Source organism: Camelus bactrianus, chromosome 8, assembly GCF_048773025.1.
Source record: "Camelus bactrianus isolate YW-2024 breed Bactrian camel chromosome 8, ASM4877302v1, whole genome shotgun sequence".
In the NCBI taxonomy this organism is placed as follows: Eukaryota; Metazoa; Chordata; class Mammalia; order Artiodactyla; family Camelidae; genus Camelus; species Camelus bactrianus.
The window spans coordinates 89,843,604-89,863,603 of record NC_133546.1 but is presented as its reverse complement, the minus strand read 5'-3'; the positions used below and the strand labels follow the sequence as shown (position 1 = coordinate 89,863,603).

Sequence of the window (20,000 nt, the reverse complement as noted above, 5' to 3'; positions counted from 1 at the left end):
CGGAAACCCAGACGCGAGTCGGCCGCCGGGGTGCGACACGGGGGTCTCACCGCCACGGGCCCTCCGGCACAGGGGCGGCCCCGCGGCACCCAAGGCGCGCCGACTGGCCCTCTCCTCGGCACCCTCACGGGGGCCCAACGGCCACCCTCGCCCGACACCGCAGGGCCTCAGGACGGCCCACCGCAAGGCTCTCCCGCCGCACGGGCCGGCGCTGCCCCGCCCCGCCCCGACGCGCACCCAAACAAACGTTCGCGCCGTGCCGAAGCACCCCACCTCCCCCCGTCGGGTCCGACGACGCTTCACCCGGGGCCGCCTCCAGGGGAGGGACAGCACCCCACAACGCGGTGAGGCCACGTTCTGGTCCCAGGACGGGGGGGGTCGGCGGGGGAAAGGCTCGGCGCGGGCGGCCATCGGTCCTGGCAGGGCAGGGGAGGGCCGGCGGCGGCGACGAGGAGGGGCCGCTCGCGCGCAAGAGCGACGGCCGGCAGGGGTCGTGGGTGCGGGCGGGCACCAACCCAGGGAAGGGGAAATCTCGAGACACGACCGGGCCGCCGGGGAAACCACCGCGGGATCCCACCACCCCCACACGTGGGGGCGGCCCCGCGACGCCCAGGACGCCGGCCGGCCTCAGCCAACCCTCGGCGGTTCCTCCCACACCCCGGCCCCGCTCGCCGCCGGGACTCGCGCGCAGCAGGCTAAACACCCCCATTCCAGAGGGTAGCCCCTTCCACTCGCTCACTCGTCCGTCTGCGTCTCGTCTGTCCGTCCACCACCGCCACCCAGCTTCGTCTGGCTCGCCCCCAGGCCTCGCGGCCCGGGGAAACGCTGCCGAGCGAGGCGGCCCGACCCGTGGCCCACGCACCGCCACCGGTGGCTGCGTCTCGGGACCGGAACAGGTGGGGTGGCTCCTCGCGGCGCGGAGACTGGTGGGGGGGGCCCAAGTCGGGGTGGACCGCCTTCCCCCTCCCCCCCACGGCACGCGCCGGGGAGGCCAAGCCCGCGCACACGCGCGCGCGCGCTCGCACGGCCCCGCGCCAGACGCCGGGCCCGGCCCGGCGGAACCCTCCCCCGACTCGGAGGGGGGAGGCGCGGGCCACAGCAGGCCAAGAACAGCACTCGGCCCCACCGCAGGGCCAGCGCAGCCCACACGCCAAAGCGACGGGGCCCTGCCCACACGCCGCGGCAGTCGCTCCCCGTGGAGAGTGACTGCACGCTCTGGATGGAGGAGCGGCGGCTGGGGGGTCCGGTGCCCCCAAGGCTCCCCTCTCAGATCGCTAGAGAAGGCTTTCTCACCGAGGGCGCATCGCCCCCCACCCAGCGTGCCCCGTTCAGGCCTACGGAAGCCCGCCGACGTGTACGCCAGCGCTCGGCTGGGCAGGAGGGGTCTGCGGTAGGGGTAAGCAGCGGGCCAAGAAGCGAGCGTTCGCGGTCGGGACCGGGGAGAGCCCGTGCGTGCCACCTCGCGAGGAGACGCACCCAAGACCGCGTGGGGACGGGACAGACGCCCGCCCCCACCGGCACATCACCCGGCCCCACCACGATCGCTCCCACGCCCGGGCGCGAACCCCGCTGAGGGGGACCCACCCGGCGTGCGCCCGGCCACGTCAGTCCCCCCCACCCCGGTACAGGGTGAGGACTGACGTTCAGGAGGCGGCCCCGGCCCCACCGAGGGTGGGGAGCGGCCACGCCTCGCTCACCGTCTCGACCCCTCCCCCACGCCTCAAGAGAGGCGCTCGGGAGACACGACCACCGCAGGGGTTACCCGAGAGGACTCGCTGGGGGACGGGAAGCGATGCCGCCGCTCGGCCTCGGGCACCTGAGGGACAACCTGGAGCGCTCCAGGGGCACCGCAGAGGACCAAGGCGAGACACGCTCACACCCCGACGAGGGGGTACGTGGCGTGGCGGCGGGGCAGCCCTCCCCCGCCGCGGGGGAGGGCCGCTCGCGAGACAGGACGCCGAGCAGGCGAGGAGGCGAGAGTGTCTGCCGCGTCGCAAGACCCCGGCCCCGCCGACACCACAAGGCACGGGAGACCGAGGTCGGGCCGGAGACCGCACCCCTGCCTCCCCCCCCGCCACCCACGGGCGGCAGAGGAGAGGCGAGGGGCCCGCAGGCAGAACGAGAAGAGAAGCCACGTTCGCCATGAACGTCCCCGTCCCTCGTCTGGCGCGGCTTAGGCCCGGCCCGGGGGAGCATGACTTCACCACATCGGTCAGGTGAGTGAATGAGTGAGTGAGTGAGCGAGCGAGCGAGCGAGCCATGTGGGGCAGGGAGGCCCCAGAGGGGAGGGCCCGGCGAGGACAACCACCAGAGGGGCCTGCTTCAGCCTCGCCAGGCGCCACCCACTCCTCGGTCCTCTCCGAGGAGAGCGGCCAACGACCCCAGGCGGGGAATGCCTGACACGCGGCACGGAGCCTACGGGGGTGGGGTCGCGCCGGCCACCACCGGGTGCCTGCGGCGGGGAGCGCACGGGGTAAAAGACCCACGCCGCCACCTCACCCCACCGCCCTCGGGCCACCAGAGACCGGAGGTGGCACCACGGGCCACGTCAGCCGGACGCACACACGAGAGCCGGCGCGCAGGCCCGGGCGGGCGGCTCAAGTGTCAGAAGCGGAGTCGGCTACCAGGCCAGGGCTCACGCAGAGAGAAGCCCAGAGCCCCGCACGCGTCCGGAGACCCAACACTCGGTGACAGACACCGAGGAAGACCGTGTCAGCACCTATCTGCTGGCAGAAAATGCCCAACACGACAGGAAAAATGACAGCGCCCAGAAACGGGGCGGGTCCACGATTTGCAAGGGGGGACCCCGGGACCTCGGTCCGGCCACCTGCCCCCAGCCCTACCCCCATAAATGGCAGCCCCGAAGCTCTCGGGGGCCATCTGATCGACCGGGGTGGGGGGGGTTTGGTAGGGGGAGGGGAGAGGGGAGGGGGATTAGGAGGAGGCTTAGGAGGAGGAGTGGGAATGGGAATGGGAATGGGAATGGGAATGGGAATGGGAATGGGAAGGGACGAGAGGGAGACGGGATCAGGCCGGGGACGCCCTGCCCTTTTCTCGCCCGCGTGGCCGGGGACTCGGGGAGATGCCACAGAGGCGCCTCCGACGAGAGGGCCCCCCACGAGGGACCGCTCCCGAGCACCGGGCCCCGGGCCCCGGGCCGGGGAAAGCCTGCCTCCCCCACATCCCTCGCAGGACGCCCCCGTGCCGGTCCCCGAGTCCGGATGAAGTCTCGGTCCCTCCAACGCCACCAGAACCCACGCGGGCAGGCTTACGGGCCGGGGGGCACCCCCTCCCAGGCCTCCCGCGCCAACAGGGGCCGGCCCAGCCACGTCTCCGGATCCATCGGGACTCAGAAAACATTTCATCCAAGGAGGCGCCTCCGACGACCGGGAACCCCAGCGCGCCCGTCCACGGCCTCACCGCACTGGGCCCGGGCCGCTCCTCGCCTCAGGAGCAGTCGTCCAAGGGACGCAGACGAGGGCCTGACCACCTAGCCGCCGGCGGCCCGGGCGCGGGACACTCTCTCCCTTTCCCCCGCGGCGGCAAGGCGCAGGCCGTGTCCGATCGGCTCGGGTCGGTCTCCGCGGCTGGAGGGGCACAGGCGGATGCTGGTCGACCAGGCCAGGCCACACGGCTCCCCCCGGCACACGAGATCCCGGGAGCGCGGCGACAGTCACCCCCTCATCATCCTGCGAGTCCAATCTGCGCCGAGAGCAGGACGCGCCCGCGGCTCAGCGCCACGGGGACTGTCACCGCCGGTGTCGCCAGCCTCCCCGAAGTCTGCCTCGGGCCCCGCCGCCGAGCCCCATCCCTTGCCGAGGTCGCCGACGCTCGGGAGAAGAGGGACGATCTCAGAGCGGCAGCCAGATGGCGCCCGACAACCGTCGCCAACGTCCCCGGAACGGATCCCGACCGCCGCCGGCCGCCCAAACGCCCGAGCTCGTCCCGGACTGAGGCGCCGGGCGGCCCCGTGGCATCCGCCTCGGAGCCCGCTCACCCTCGTCACGGCACGGCACGGCACGACACGAGGCGACACGACGCGACGCGGCGCGACGCGACCCCGGCAACAGATCAGGGCGGGGAGGACGGAGGGAGCCGGGGTTTGGCAAGACACGGCCGGCCGGGCGGCTGCCGCGAAGGGGACGCGCTCCCCACGCGATTCCCCGGGCGGGGGAGATCACACGGACACGCCGGCGGGGCCAGGGCCGACGCCGCGGGTGGCCCAGAGCGACCAGGACGAGATCCCGGGTTCCCGGGTGGGAGGTTGGGAAGGGGAGGAGGGGAAGAGGGAGGGAAGGCGGGGGCTGGCAAACCGAAACCAGGCGAGCGCTCAGAGAACAACGCAGGAATCGGCTTTGGAGTCCGTCCTCTCGAATGCGGGAGGTCTTTCGAAAGCAGACAGGCAAAGCCCAGAAGCTAGAAAAGAAAGGATGAAGACCGCGAACCCCATCGAAGCGGAAAGAGAAATCGATCTCGGCACAGATCGCGACAAAGCCCAAAGACAACAAACGGGCGCGTGGGGAAAACGCACTCGCGGTCGGTCGTGAGAACACGGACGTCAGCACGGCTGACCACAACCGCAGGAAGGAGGAGGGAAAACAAAAAAATGCGGGCGGGGGTTCGGGGGGGCGAGTCGATAGCCACCCGCTCGGTAAATCGAGGTTCAGTGCATCTACACAGAGCAACACTGTGCATGCGCATCCGCGTGTCTGTGTGTGCGTGTGTGTGTCGGTGTGTGTGTTTGACACAGTCAACGTGGACAAGGAAACTGTAGCCCCATCCGAAAAAAAAAAAAAAAGAAAGAAAAGAAAGAAAGGAAAGAAAGAAAGGAAAGAAAGGAAAGAAAGAAAGGAAAGAAAGGAAAAAGAAAGGAAGAAAGGAAGGAAGGAAGGAAGAAAGGAAGAAAGGAAGGAAGAAAGGAAGGAAGAAAGAAATGAAGAAAGGAAGAAAGAAAGGAAGAAAGGAAGAAAGGAAGGAAGGAAGGAAGGAAGGAAGGAAGGAAGGAAGGAAGGAAGAAAGAAAAGAAAGAAAGAAAGAAAGAAAGAAAGAAAGAAAGAAAGAAAGAAAGAAAGAAAGAAAGAAAGAAAGAAAGAAAGAAAGAAAGAAAGAAAGGAAACATGAAAACAAACGACAAAACCCACCACCAAAGGGAAATCAAGCTGTAGAACTACTCTGGGGTTTAAAAACAAAAACAAAAACACCGTAGAAAAAGCACAACCGCAGCCCATCAGGGGTTCCTCTCCTCAACAGTCCAAGAACTCGGTCAACTCCACCTCCTAGAAGCCAGAAAACCAGGGATGAAACACGTGCAGGAGACCCAAACGGACGTTTTCAGTTTAAAAGGAAAAAAAAAAATTATTTTTTTCCTCCCCCAAATGGGGGAGGGGGCGAGGGGGAGGATGGAGCGTAGAACTCAGCGGCAGAGTGCCTGCCCAGCACGCGCGAGGTCCAGGGTTCGATCTTCAGGACTTCCGTTCAAGTCAATAAGGAAGTCGGTAAGTCAGGCAATCACTAAGTCAGGCAACAAACCAGCAAAAGAAACGAATTACCTCCCCTCCCCGAATAAACAAACAACCACCGAAAGCAACAACAGCAGCAAGAACCAAAAAAAAAAGGCCTAAATAAATAAATGTAAGTAAGTAAGTAAATAAATAAGTAAGTAAACAAACGAACACAATTTAAAAAAGGGGAAAACGCACACATTTCCGTTTCCAAGAGATATCCGGACAGGCCCAGAACCTGGAATCTCGACAGCAAGTTCCAAAAACAAGCAGAAAGTGCCTGCTCCTGACGGAACACGTGATAGAGACCACCGTTCGAGATGGGGCCGGGTGGGCGGGCTGGCAGGCGGACACAGAGCTCTCGACTCATACCTGACAGACTCCGCTCTCCGACGGAAGACAGAAGGCAACACGGAACAGGGGTTGGTGGTGGGGGCGAGGGGGAGAGGGCGAAACGGAGGTGGAGGAAAGCCATTAGGGAAAACAGGACAGAAGTCCCTCAAAACATTCCACAGAAAACTCCTGGAAGACCCGGCAGTTCCACTACGGGCCCGCGGATGGACGAATGGACAGTGCCACGTGGTCTGGAGAGACCTACACCTAGAGGGGATGATGTTAACTAAGTGACTTAAGTTCGAGAGGGATGTTGTCACTTCGAGGCAGAATCCCCAAGACAATACGCAGGAACACATGCAAGGAAGCTGAAACAGGCTCATGGATACCAAGAAGGAACAATGAGTGCAATGGGTGAGGGAGAGGAAAAAGTACAAGCTTCCAGTTAACTCCAATTAATAAATACACAAATTACGGGAGGTCATGGACAGCAGGGCGAGTAGAGTCAATCCATACTATTGTCATGACGCTGTCCGGTGACTGATCCGTAACCAGACTCATCACGGTGATCATCGTGGAACATGGAAGAATCCCGAATCGCTATGTTGGACACGTGAAAACGGACATCCCCTTGTCAGGTCAATTATGAGAGACAGTAGGAGAGAGAGAGACAGAGAGAGAGAGAGAGAGAGAGAGGGAAAATTCTCACTGTCTTACCGGAAAAAAAAAAAAAAAAAAAAAAAAAGAGTTCAGTGAGATAAAGAGTGGATGTAGGTGAGGGCAATAGGTGGAGGAGATGAAAACCACGACGGCGACACATGTGCGGCATCCCACACGGTGGCAGTGCAGTGTGATCCTATGCATGCTCAGCCGTCTCCTAGCCACCTCCAAGTTGACATCCAGGGTCATCCTTTTAGGTTTCGTGGCTGCACTTTCGTCTGTCTCGGGCAATACTCTCCCTTGATTTTCCATGGGGGAAGGGAGGTGGGGTGGCCAGGCGGGCCACACCACGACACACCGCGTCGCGCGTGACCTGGAAAACAGATACACACCCGCCCACCACCCACGGGCTCCGAAATCGGTCACTGGTCACGACGCACACTTCGTCGGTCCCTTACGGAGCGATGGCGGACCAAACAGGCAGCGGCCAACTTTGTCGTGCACACAATGACGGTTCGTCCCTCGTGGAAACAAACTGATGACGAGACAGCGTGGTCAGGGGGCGGGTGTCCTTTCAGGAAGACAGAGTCATTGAAAGTCCCGCACACGGGAACTGTGCCAAGGGAGATCTCCATCACCCTACCCAACCCTGATCCAAATTCTCGTTCGGGCAGCTAAGGGTCAAGGTCAAAGTTTCTTTCTTCCCGGGGCAGGGGTCCTTTTGGGCCTCGATGGTTGTTCAACTGGAGAGATCACCCTTGGGCTGCATATACACTTCGGGGTGGTCCATAGGGTTCCACGACAGTCCCGCCACCAGGCAGGTGGTTCCACCTGATGAAACCGGTCTGGTCTTTCGTTCCAGGAAGACAAAGGTCCGTGGCTGAAGCCAACGAGAAACCCAGGGTGTGAGTCCGGAGCGCCACCAGTCAGGAAGATGTCTAGGCGTCGGGCTCGAAGAGGCTCGGGTGGCCTGAAAAACGCATGCGGGTTCAGGTCCACTTTCTGAGTGGCCTCCACAGCAACGGGCAGGAGGAGGGTCTCGAGAGGGGACACGGCAGTGACCTCTCTCCAGCGGATGTCCAGCTGCTCAGCCCGGCTCGGCGGGGCTTCAGGGAAAGGGCGGCTTTGGTTCTCGAGGATGCCAAGTCCAAAGCGGGAGAACCATGGGCAACGGGAGTCGGAAGAGCGTTGGCCAACCATCGGAGAAAACTCGAAGCACGCGTGACGTGGCCCAGCGCATCAGTGGAAGGCGGGGCGGGGCGGGGAGGGGGAGGGTGGCGGGAAGCACGCAAAGATGATGACACAGAACCGCATTCTCATCTCTATCACGCTGTACGAGAGTTTCCACTGAGACATGCTCCCCTTCCCCTGGTCTCTCCAAGGACGCGCATTTCTACCAAAAAATCACCCCCATTCAGACTTGTCGGCTGGCCAGATCAGCATACTTCCATGAAATTCGGCCTGAAGAGGGACAGACGTCCACGAAGCATAGCCATCGCCCCTAGAGGCTCTCGGACACCCGCTCTGCTGGAACGTTTCCTAAGGACGGCAGACGAAGACGGTCTCCACATGCTTTCCAGGAGACGTTCCTCAGAACGAGACCGTGACAGTTCCGAAGCCCGAATCGGTCACAGCAAATGTTCACGAGGAAGTCACGGTGAACCATCTGGGACACCAGTCTTTCCCAACCGGTCCACGTAGGGACACGATTTGGTCCTAGCCAGAAACAGACACTTTCTCCTCACAGCATCCTTTTATTTTCATTTAAATTAATTTATTTTATTTTATTTTATTTTATTTTATTTTATTTTATTTTATTGTTTCATTTTGTTTTGTTGTATTGTATTGTATTGTATTGTATTGTATTGTATTGTATTGTATTGTATTGTATTGTATTGTATGTTTACATATGTACGTATGTAAGTAAGTATGTATGTATTCCGGTCTGTCTGTCTGTCTGTAGGTCCATCCATCCTCCGAAGGTATACCAGTCATGTCGGCCAACACACTGACAGATCTCGAGTCTTTTCTGTCAGAAAGATATTAAAGCACGTCCCCTTCGACTCATGGAGCCAGGAACGAACGCTTCCGTATCTCATCTTCTTTGGAAACGATCTAAACATTCCAGGGACGTTGCCAGATGCTTCAGTTGCAAGGGACCAAAAACTACGTGGAGGAGGCACCAATTTTTCAGAGATAGACCGCCTCCCCCCCACACACACACACTACCCCCTCGGACTGCTTGGGGTGTGAACACTTCCTGAGACTTGAGACCGAGCCAACCATCGCTCCCAGACTCTTTTTTTTTTTTTTTCCTGGCTGACACGTTTTATGACAGAGATAACCCACAGGAACTTAATGGATTCGGGGTAAACCTAGGGAGGCGAAAAGTTTCACCTCGAATGCTGCTCGTCACAATCAAGACATGGCTCTTTTCACGAGACCGATCCCTTGACATTTGCTTTTCTGGATGAAAGGATCTGTCCTAGATCATGTCAACCTGAAGGAAAACATTTGGGTTCCTTCCTGTTCGCATTCCCTGCCTGCATGTTCCCTTGAAAACCAGTTCCATAGAGCTCTTTCATGAATGAACTCTGGCAAGTGTATGTGGAGGAAGAAACATGCCAGGCCTACAAGCCGGGGACATACACAAGTGCCTACATGCATACATGCATACATGGGACCGGGCCCTTTCCAGATCCTTGGACGGCAGTACCATAGAAATGAGGATGGCTTCCACAAGACTCTCAGGCAAGCCAAGCTCTTTTGCGAAAGCGATAGCTTGTGCACAAAGGAGAAGGTGGCATGAGGGGAGAGGGAGGGGGAGTGCCAGCTCCCTGAGCAGCAGGGGCCATGCTTTTCTACCTAAAGGAAGGGCTTTGTCTCAGGATCACTGATCACTTCCATAAATCATCCGATATCTTGGATCGGCCGCAGGCGGCTCCAGGGTGAAGAGCCATCGCCCCAGGCTCTGTGGGGAATAGAGAAGACTTCCGTGAGGGGAAAGAAACGCATGAGAATTTTCTGCAAGAAAGCTCAGGAACAGATAATGTAAACACGGAGAGTTGAGCTTCCTGTCTCGTGACAACTAGGTCTACTGGGTCATGTCACAGAGAGCAAGCGAATCCTTTATTCCCCTGAGCCTTTTTCTTTTTCTTTCTCTATCTTTCTTTGTTCTTTGTTCCCTTTAGAGTGTGTGTGTGTGTGTGTGTGTGTGTGTGTGTGTGTGTATGTGTGTGTGTCTGTGTCTGTGTGTGTGTGTGTGTGTGTGTGTGTGTCTGTGTGTGTCTCTGAAACTCAGGTACTGCCCTGTCTCATACAGACGAGACCAGCAGATCGACATGACCAGAGATTTTGTAGCTTTCATTTAAAAACTATAGGTCACTCACGAGTCGGGTAGGACGGGTGCTGTGTCCAGCGCAGCTCCGGACCGTGTCTGAGGACGGGCGACGCAAGAATTAAGAAACAAAGAGACCAAGTAAAGGGCGAAAATGGGACCAGGGGACTCAAGGTCTCGTGGATCTAGAGTGCCAAAAGCCTGGTCGACATCCTGTTTATTGGGAGTATACGGCTCAGGGAAAAAAAAAAAAAAGAAATGCGATCAAAGAGGTGGGGCTTTAGATATTTCATGCCAGAAGCACGAAGTTCTGCTTGCTGGCTAACTGATTCATTTCAGGCCTATCCCTTCCAGGAACAATCACCCTCCTCGGGGGATGCAAAATTTCTAAGTGTATCCTGTGATTGCCTCTGGGACATCTCGAGATAGCAAATATTTCCCTGGGGTTAAACCACATGCTTTCCTGCCAGAACCAAGTTCTGTTAATGGATGATCTGGCTTCCCATGACCATCCATTGTTTTACCCTAAGGAAATATCTGCCATCTGTTGCGCCCTCACGGTCAATCTCAGGATTGCCCCTCACACAATTTCTTGAGCATCATACATGTTATAGGTCATCGACTGTGTAAAACATGAAAACAAAGCAGGCGTGTGCATTTTTAAGCAAGTAAGTGTGAATGTAAGATTTTACGCTCATGGAAATGCTGGTGCAGCTTGGTTTCTAGTTGCTGGTTCTCCAGCAGCTTGTTTCCCAGCAGACGCGTAGGACACTAGAGAACCCACTCACTCAGAAAGAACCGATGGGACGGGTAAGGTTTTTCGGCTCGGAGGGTGAAAGCTTTTAAACTCTGTGTGGAAAAAAGACGTTTCAGGTGTATATTTCTCCTTAAGAAGGCTGCGAATTAGAGTTTCGACGAGGGAGACCATGCAGCAGTGTGTACGTTTAAAAAGGCCTCCGCGTGCCCCTCCCCACCCTTTTTTGTTTGTTTGTTTCTTCCATTCGGTTTCAGGTTCTACCTGATTCAGCCCCCTGGCCTCAGTCTCAGGCCACTGTGGGCTATGCAGACAGACGTTTCTGACGTTGTCGAGATGGACAAGATAAGGAGGGTTCCCCCCAGAGAACTGGGCCGCTGCTTCTATGAGATCAAAAAGCTGACCTACTCATCCAGTTCTATGTTTAGAAATTTGCTCCTTTCTGGGAAAGCGTAGAGCTCTGCGGTAGAGTGCGTGCTCAGCATGCACAAGGCCTTGGGCTCAGTCCCCAGTACCACCACTGAAAACGTATAATAAATCTAAATAATTAATTGAAACGTAGATAAAGACACCTAATGACCCGTCCCCCCTCCAAAAAGATAAAAACTTCTTGTTAAAAAATTTTTTTTTATTTTATTTTTTTATTTTTTTAGTTAAAAAGGCAGGAGGAGGACGAGGACGAGGACGAGGACGAGGACGAGGAGGACGAGGATGAGGAGGAGAAATTAGCTTCTTTCCAACAAGGAGATTTCCAGGTCAAATGGAGAGCCAAATATTTCTATGTTCTAAAACTTCAGCTTTCCACGTATCCTGGCGTCAAAACGTCGGCACGGGTAAAGATTGTTCATCATTCTGTGACTATGCACTTCCTGCATTTTGGAGTGTTCATCTGTCCTTTCTCTTAGGAATAGATGATCATCAGAAATAGCAGTTCTGTTGATTAAACCCCCTTTTAACATATCGTTGTTTCCTGGTCACTAAAGTTACCTAATAATCACTTCACAGTCTATGGAAGTCAAATCATTGTGCTGTACACCTGAAACTGATAGAGGGCTGTATGTCAAACCTATGTCAATAAAACTGAAAAAAGAAAAGAAGAAGAAGAAAAGAAAAGTCTGCTTGCTCGGGGCATCCGGTAAAGGCCCTCTTTCTGAGCGCACAAGTCAACCTCGGGCCGATTCACCCTGTCCCTGAAGAAGGGCAAAAATCCTCCACTCTATCTCCCGTTAGGTCCCGGACACTAGCCAGAGTTCCTCCTCCCTCAACCCCCACCCCGTTCCTGCGTCACACTGTGTGGGCTCAGGCACACAACCTATCGCTTTCCTTTAGCGTGTGGAATGAATATCGCCCGAAGGGAATTTCCTTTGTTGTCGTTTAAATAAACTGACGTGTTAATAAGCGCTCTGGAGGGACACATTCCCTTTGACCTGATCAGCCATAGTGACATCCCATGACCCAGGAGTGTACAATATCATGGATTGGAAAGGATCTTAGAATTCAGAAATCATGGTGACGTGGGTCTGATGACCTAGCTGGCTCCATACAAACCAAGAGATGAAGGTGCCCAACGTTTTCACTCGATGCTGCCTAAGTTCTTGACAGTCACTTTAAAAAAGGAAAAGGAAAATTTGCATGGCACGCTTAGTTTTGAGAATGCTATCTGACTGCATGGTGGAACGCAAGGAAAAGCCGTGACGCTCGCCCACGGTATCGAGAGAAACGCAGAACCGTGTTTCTGGTAGCTTTCTTCACCGCTGCGCAAAGGCGGGAGCGACCGCTACCTCACGCAGAGGAGGAGAGGACGGGTTTCTCGGCCCCGTCACGCAATGCCAGGCAGAAGAAGCCTTCTCCGATGAGACAGAAGCGTGTCAAAGCGCATCCCTGCGTCGAAGGCTTCGGTTTCCCGGGGAAGGGGGTCGAGCCGAGGGACCCAGGCCCCCACGTCAGTCAGTCTTTCACTGGATTCACTGGCCTCGCTGTCACTCCTCAGCGATGGCCCCTCAGATTGCTCTCGTGTGTCTTTACCTTCTGGCTTTAGGAAGGACTTTAAACTTCGGCTGAGGGGCGGGACACCCAGAAGGGTTCTTTCAGTTCACCCCATCTTAGGTATTGTCATATCCAACACGTTGGTTTTCATCCCATCGTGGACCTACCTACCGGAGAGTTTCGCTGCTTAAAAGTCCCCTGTGCTCCACCTATTCATCAACAACCCCCCGCCACAACACACACACACCCGCACACACACACACCCACACAGACAACCTTCACCACCACCACCCCCGACCCCACTCATCTTTTCACCCTCTCTGGGGCTTTTGCCCTTTTGAGAATGAATGTCATCCAGAGCCGGTACCCTACAGGATGCCACCTTTTCAGATTGGCTTCTTTCAGGGAGTCAGGGGCACGCAGAAACGGCCCCGCCTGTCTCCCACAGGTCTCTCGGCTCCACGGGTCCCTGGTTTCCTTTTTAGAGCCAAATCACATGCTGTGGCACGGACCTAGCCCGGGCTACGTGTCCCTTCACCTCTTGAAGGACGCGTCTGTCCCGGTCGCCTCCACGGTTCCGGCAGTGATGAAGCAAGCCCCTCCACACCCCACCCCCACCCCCACCCCGCCCACCGTCCAGGTCCGTCCGCGTTCAGGTTTCCGCGTGGACGGAGCCCCGAGGGCTAGGCCTCAGGGTGAGAGTGGTATGGCGGGTGGCAGGTGGCGCACTGAAGGGTCCCAAATCCGGAGGATGCCGGCAAGGAAGGTCGCCAGGTCAAAACCTTCCTTCCCTCCCTCCGTCTCCTTAGGGTGGATGGCTGGGCCCGTGAATTCAGAGAGGACACGAGACACATGCTGTGAGCCGAGATTTCCAAGCCAGGAGACCTGGTGGAGGGTAAAGAAACGAGTTGATTGGGGGGGGCGGGGGCGATGGGGGGGGGCTCTTAGGACTGCAGCCCAGGAGACACAGATGCAAGAAAGAAGCACTGGAAGTGTGTGTCATCAGACTACCCCACGGGGCAAGTGGAGAAGGGGAAACGAAAGAAAACACACCACAAGAGCAAGGCGGGAACTTTGAAACGACCAGGCTGCGGCTAGCAGCTGCTGGCAGATTTGTTTTTGAAACCGGTTGGTGGTGCCCTTGAGCTTGATACAGTTCTGACCACTCATGCCCCCCCTCCCCCCATTGATGCCGGTGTCGGGACCCAGGGGAGGCCACCCCAAACATGTATGTGCCTCCGTGGCACACGGATGGGTTAGAAATGAGAGTGACCGAAGAAGCCGAGGGGCCAGCAGACGCAAGAGGGACCCTCAGACTCTTCTTTCTGTCTCCCTGAAAGCGGGAAATCGATCACTTCCGTGGAGGGTGCCCTCCCTGCATCTGGACTTAGGAAAACACCCTGATCACCCACTGAGAGCCTTCAGGCCCCGGAAGCCTAGAGAAACCAACCAACCTCGTGACTTCTTTCAGGGGCTTCCCCCCCTCCCCAAAACCCAAACTCCGTCTCGATTCTTCACGGACGGGTCACCCAAAACCAAAGGCTCTCAGCCCGGCCCATTTCGCACAAAGGGCTGATTTCTTGTCCTAAAACGGAGAAAAGCTGCCTGCTTCGGGGACACATGAGTGCTTGAATGAAAGACAGTAGGTTCCCTGTCGCTCCTGCTCAACGATCCGTCTGGGGTCCATTTTTGGATCAGTCCAGCCCAGAGAACTCAAGATGTGTAGAGGGAGGGGACAACGTCCCCCTCCCTGAAACAGGACTATGTCTGCAACAAAGTTCCTCCCACTGGCCGTCCAGCTCCATTTTGGATGACTGAATCCTGGTTCACCTCATTTGGGTGTTTTGTTTTTGTTTCTGTTTCTGTTTTTGTTTTTGTTTTTGATTAATAGACTTTATTTCCTAGAGCAGTTTCAGGCTCACAGCAGAATTGAGCAGAAAATACAGAGAGTTCTCACATAGCCCTCCCCACCCACACATATATCCTCCACTCCCCTCAACATCTCTCATCAGTGTGGCCTATTTGGTAAAACTGATGATCCGACATGGACACGTTATTATCCATCAAAGTCCATAGTTTACAGGACGGTTCACTCTTGAGGTTGTACGTTCTATGGGTTTTGACAAATGTACAATGACATGCAGCCACCACTATGGTATCCTACAGAATAATTTCATCGCCTTAAAAATCCCTCACGCTGCATCTGTTCATTCCTCCTTCCCTCCCTCTCCCCAAACCCCTGGATACCATGATCTTTTGATTGTTTCTAGAGCTTTGCCTTTTCCAGGATGTCATTTGGTTGGAATTGTACAGTTGGTAACAATTTTCAGACCGGTTTCTTTGATTTAGTAAGATGTCTTTTAAGTTTCTTCCATGTCTTTCACGGCTTGATAGCTAATTTCCTTGTCTTTCGTTCTTTTTTATTTATTTATTTTTTTAAAATGTTTTTACTGCACATATATTTTTAATTTACATATATGTACTGTTCATTGTTTCCAGGAAGGTTTAGAGCTTTAGCTTTTTAAACTTACATACTTATCAAAGGAATAAAGCCAACCACAAAAGAAGAATGAATTCAAAAAGATACACACACCCTGCTATTAGCAGCAACATCATTTATGATTGCCAAGATACGGAAGCATCCTAAGTGCACATCAATATTTGAATAGATAAAGAAGAGGGGACACACACACACACACACACACACACACACACACACACACATACACACACGTAATGGAATACAATTCACCCATGAGAAAGAAGGATATTTTGCCATTTGTGGCCCTTCCTTTCCTTTTTTTTTTTTCCCCCCTCCACTTTAAAAACCAGAATTTTATAACTGGGATAAACACTTCCATTGAGTCAAAAACAGTAAAATGCCTAGAAATAAACTTAATCGAGGAGGTTATCTATACTCCAGAATCTGAAATGACACAAAGAAATGGAAAGATGCCTTGTGCTCTTGCATTGGAAGAATCAATACTATCAACATGGCCACACTATCCAAAGCAAACCGCAGGTTCCATGCAACCCCTGTCAAAATACTCACGACATTCCTCACAGAACTAGAACAAACAATTTCAAAATTTTTAAGGAACAACGGAAGACCCTAAACAGGCAAAGCAATCTTTCGAAGGTCTCCTCTCCCTCCCTCCCTCCCTCCCTCCCTCCCTCCCTCTCTCTCTCTCTCTCTTTCTCTCTCTCTCTCTCTCTCTCTCTCTCTCTCTCTCCCTCCCCCCCTCTCTCCCCCTCTCTCTCTCCCTCTCTCCCCCCCTCCCTTTCTCTGTCATCTTTTTGTTCTCTTTTCTTAGGATTTGATGACTTGAGACCATCCTTTATCATTCCTTGTAAAGCCGGCTTGATGGTGCTGAAATCTTGTAGCTTTTGTTTATCTGTGAAGCTTTTGATTTCTCCCTCAAATCTGAACGAGAGCCTTGCTGAATAGAGTATTCTTACCTGTCAGTTTTTCCCTTTCATCACTTTAAGTATGTTGTGCCACCCACTTCTGGCCTGTAGAGTTTCTGCTGAAAAATCAGCTGATAACCTTACGGGAGTTCCCTTGTATGTTATTTGTTGCTTTTCTCTCGTTCATTTTAATATTTTCTCCTTATCCTTAATTTTGGTCAATTTGATGACGATGTGCCTCGGTGTGTTCCCGTATGGTACTCTCTGCACTTCCACCTCATTTGGTTATTTAAAGGATCTTCAGTCTGTTCAATTCATAGGAGAGAACTTCCACGTGTATTTCTTCTCAGTTTTATGAAACAAAGAAGGACCCAGGAAACTGGCAAAACATAAATGCTTTTCTATTGGGTTGAGCAAAGACAGGCCCTGGCCGGGGACGGGGGGGGGTGCTGGAGGGTCGGGGGGGCGGTGTAGAGAAGGATATAGATCATTGTTAGAGTGCCTGCTTAGCATGCATGATGCCCTGGGTTCAATCCCCAGAACCACCATTAAAATAAATAAATAACCTAATCAAACCCATCCCCCTCCTCCCCCCCCCAAAAAAAAGAAGGAGAAAAGAGTGAGAGACAGAGACAGAGACAGACCATCGGGAAAAGTAGCTGCACTAATACTTCCAAGAAACAGGACAACATAAAGATAATGGAAGAAATGCTGGATAGTGAACAGCCACGGGTGGTTGGCACAGACCCATAGCTTCTGGACTCGCTAAAAAAAAAAAAAAAAAAAAAAAAAAAAAAAAAAGAATATGAGAATCATATGGATCAGGAGATTGGGTCTGAATTTTGTGCCGTTTGACTTGTGCCAGTTACAAAGGTCATGCACAAGGAAGATGACTGGCTACTTTATTGTCTGAAATGAGACACTTGAAAGTGAAAGGAGGTGCTATACAATCGTGCCTGGACTGGGATTTTTCTAAGGGAGCCCAAATCCTTTACAATATATATCATGTTTTCAAAAATGAATATCATTCCTGGACAACATTTAAGCAATTATTTTCTGTGTTATCAGTAAACATTTTTAAAAAATCAGTAAGAAAGGAAGAGGGAGAGAGAAAGAGAGAGAACAGGAGTAACTATACGCGCGCGTGCGTGCATGCATGTGTGTGTGTGTGTGTGTGCGCGCGTGTGCGCGCACGTGTGTTGAGGTGGGGGCCTAAAAGAGGGTGAGGATTCTTTTCATCGAGGTCTGTTTGTACAGAATTCTCTCCTTCTCCGCTTTACACTGTGAAGGAAAAGCCCAGCTGGGATAACAAGCTAAGTCGCAAATCTAAGTGTAACAAGTGTCGGATTACTGATCTGAGTTCTGCTGGGCTAACTCGTAAATCTAAATTAATAAGTGCCGGTTTGCTGATTCCCTGTTCATATTTTGCTAGCCAGCTGGATTTTCAAAGAGACATATCTGGCCTTGAAATGTTGGTTTGCTGCCTCACTGCCTCTACTTTCGTGATAATGATGTTGCTAAAGCTATTGCGTGCCTATTGGCCGAATACCCCAAGCTGGTACTTAACCCTATAAAACCTCACGTGCACGTCTTGGAGGTGCTCAAGGCTTAGGAGCAGAAGCCCCTCTGAGCCCGCCGGCGTAATAAATCTGAGTACTCCAACCCTCCGAGTGGTGCTTGTTTCTTGGCCGGCCTGTCATTTCCATAACAGCACCGTTGACAATAAGAACGTCACTCTCGTTCCGGCATAAAGAAGACATCTGGGGAGGGTGGGGTGGGGGGTGGGGTGTAGATCTATGTTATGTCCTGATTCCAGGAAGGAAAGGGGCAAGGGTCAGCGTGCCCTTCTTTCTGGGGTATCTGTCTGTTCGCTTTTGGTGTTCGGCTGGTTTGGTTATTTCAGCTTTCTGTTTGGTTCCTTTCACAGATCCAGTGGCTCAAAACAGCATTCTGATTTTCTTTTCTCCTGGGGTTTGGTTTTTGATAGGTAGAGGGACAGGGCCCACGCAGGGGTGGGGGTGGGGGGTCACTGTGCCGGAGAAAGGGAGGCGGCTGTGGTGAAATCATCGAGCAGAGGGGATTTCTACGAGAGGGACTCTCCGAAGTGAATGGGGTCCAAGGAGATCAGCAGGGTTTCTGTGTGCTCGTTTGGTTTTGTTCGTGCGTGTGTTTGTTTTTTCTGGACGAGGCCAAAGAACTCTTCAGGTGGAGGTGTGTGTCCAAAGGGTATGACAGGATGGGAGGATGCGGGGCGAGTCAGTCCATGTGCCCAGAAAGAGAGAGAATCTGTCATAGCTGAGACTCAGGCCTTTTTCAGACCTAGGCCCAGGGAGCAGTTCGGCTCCGAGCATTCACGGAGAAGTTCGCCGCCACCTCAGTCCTGTCCCCCACCCCCGCCCTCCCCCACGCCTCAGCCCCCAGTGAAGGAGGAATCATGAAGTGGCCGCACTTAGGCTAAGCCAATTTTTGGCTTTATGCTTACTGCTTGCTTTTAGAACGATCAGCAAACTCGACTGACCAGACACCGCTCCCAGCTCCAGGCCCACTGTTAAAAACAGCTAAAGTTGTCGATTCTAACTGTTTGATTTGACCTTCCTCTGATCGTTCAACTTGACAATCATGTTTGGCGTCTGAGTCTTTCCCCAGGAAGGGAGTCACGGGAGGATAAGCTCAGGAGAACGACCAGCCCCCTCCCACCCCCCACCCCCCTCCCCGAGTTCCTCCGTGGCGCTGGTGCCGCCGGGTGAGTCTGACCAGATAAAGAAGGTCACGGGCTGATGACCTACTAGACCACCAGGAGGTCCCATGTTATCAGACACTCATCCAGATTTAGGAGGAAGTTTCATCAGAGACCCTTGTTGATCATGAGCACCTTTTGTGCTCCCGCCTGTTGTGATTCCCTTTCATGCTCCAACCTGTTCGTCCACAGAAGCATGAAACCCCAACCCCAAGACGGGTTCACAGTTTGGAGGGCACTAGCCTGCTGTGAGTCCCCTTTGCCCAGCAAAGCAATCAAGCTGCCTCTTTTCTTCTAAACTCTAAGACCCTGTCTCTGGGTTATTTGGCTCGTCAGGGACGGGGTGGGGGAGGGCGATCTTTCGGCAACACCCGCAGAAGTTTCCCTGAGTGGCAGGAACCAGCGTGGCCCTCAGGCCTCAGCCCCGCAGGCAGGCAGGCAGGCAGGCAGGCAGGCAGGCAGGCAGGCAGGCAGACAGGCAGGCAGGCAGAGTTGGAGCGACCGTTGGTCCCGCCCCCGCCCGCGCACCACCCCCCCCCGCCCCCGCCGCTGCTTCCGCCGCCGCCGCCGCCACCGCCGCCGCCGCCGCCTCCCAGGCCTTCTCCACCGATCGGTCCCAAATCGACTGACTGTCTCCTGGAAGCGGGGGCGGGGACGTCAGGAGGATCCATTCGGCAGGGCCTCGTTCAATCGCTTCATTCAAATGCAGAAAGCTCTGTGCTCAGGTCAGAGCCTTTGACTTGGCCTCCGGCTCCTCTCTGTTGAACGGCTTTTGTTCTTTGGTTTCAATTTCCCCACCCTTAGGCCACCCCGTCCCAACTGCACGGAGGGAGGCGGGAGGGAGGGGGAGAATCTCGCCTGGTCTCAGGCCAAAGGAGTCCCCTCCTTTTCCTAATCTGGGTAAACCCCACTACACCGTTTGAGAATCATGGAAGGGCATGGAAGCAGACCTCTGACTTGATAGATTCCTCTGGGATGGGAGACTTTAAAAAAACAAAATTCTTTTTCCCCTGCTTCCAGGGAGGCAGAAAGGAGGGCCAGAGTGTTCCTCTTGCCTCGGGCAGTTCTTTGTTTGTTTCTTTCTTTCTTTTGTTAAATCATTTTTTTTTCCTTTTTTTCTTCCAGTTTTATTGAGACAGAGTTGACATACAGCAGTGTATACTTTGGGGGGGGGCGGGGAGAGGAATTCGATTTTATGTATTTATTTTTGACCGAAGGTACTGGGGATTAAACCCAGGACCTTGTGCTTGCTTGCTAAGCACACAGTCTACCACTGACCTATAC

General features: G+C 54.6%; 1 long non-coding RNA gene across 1 annotated transcript in view; it reads left to right on the top strand.

The window, feature by feature from the left end:
* Nucleotides 1-18,955: 18,955 nt before the first annotated feature.
* The window catches only part of LOC141578421 (uncharacterized), a 3,519-nt gene continuing 2,474 nt past the window's right edge, over nucleotides 18,956-20,000 (top strand). Inside the window, exon 1 of the long non-coding RNA XR_012508816.1 lies at nucleotides 18,956-20,000. This exon is cut by the window's right edge and continues 2,129 nt beyond it. This is a non-coding gene — a long non-coding RNA (uncharacterized LOC141578421).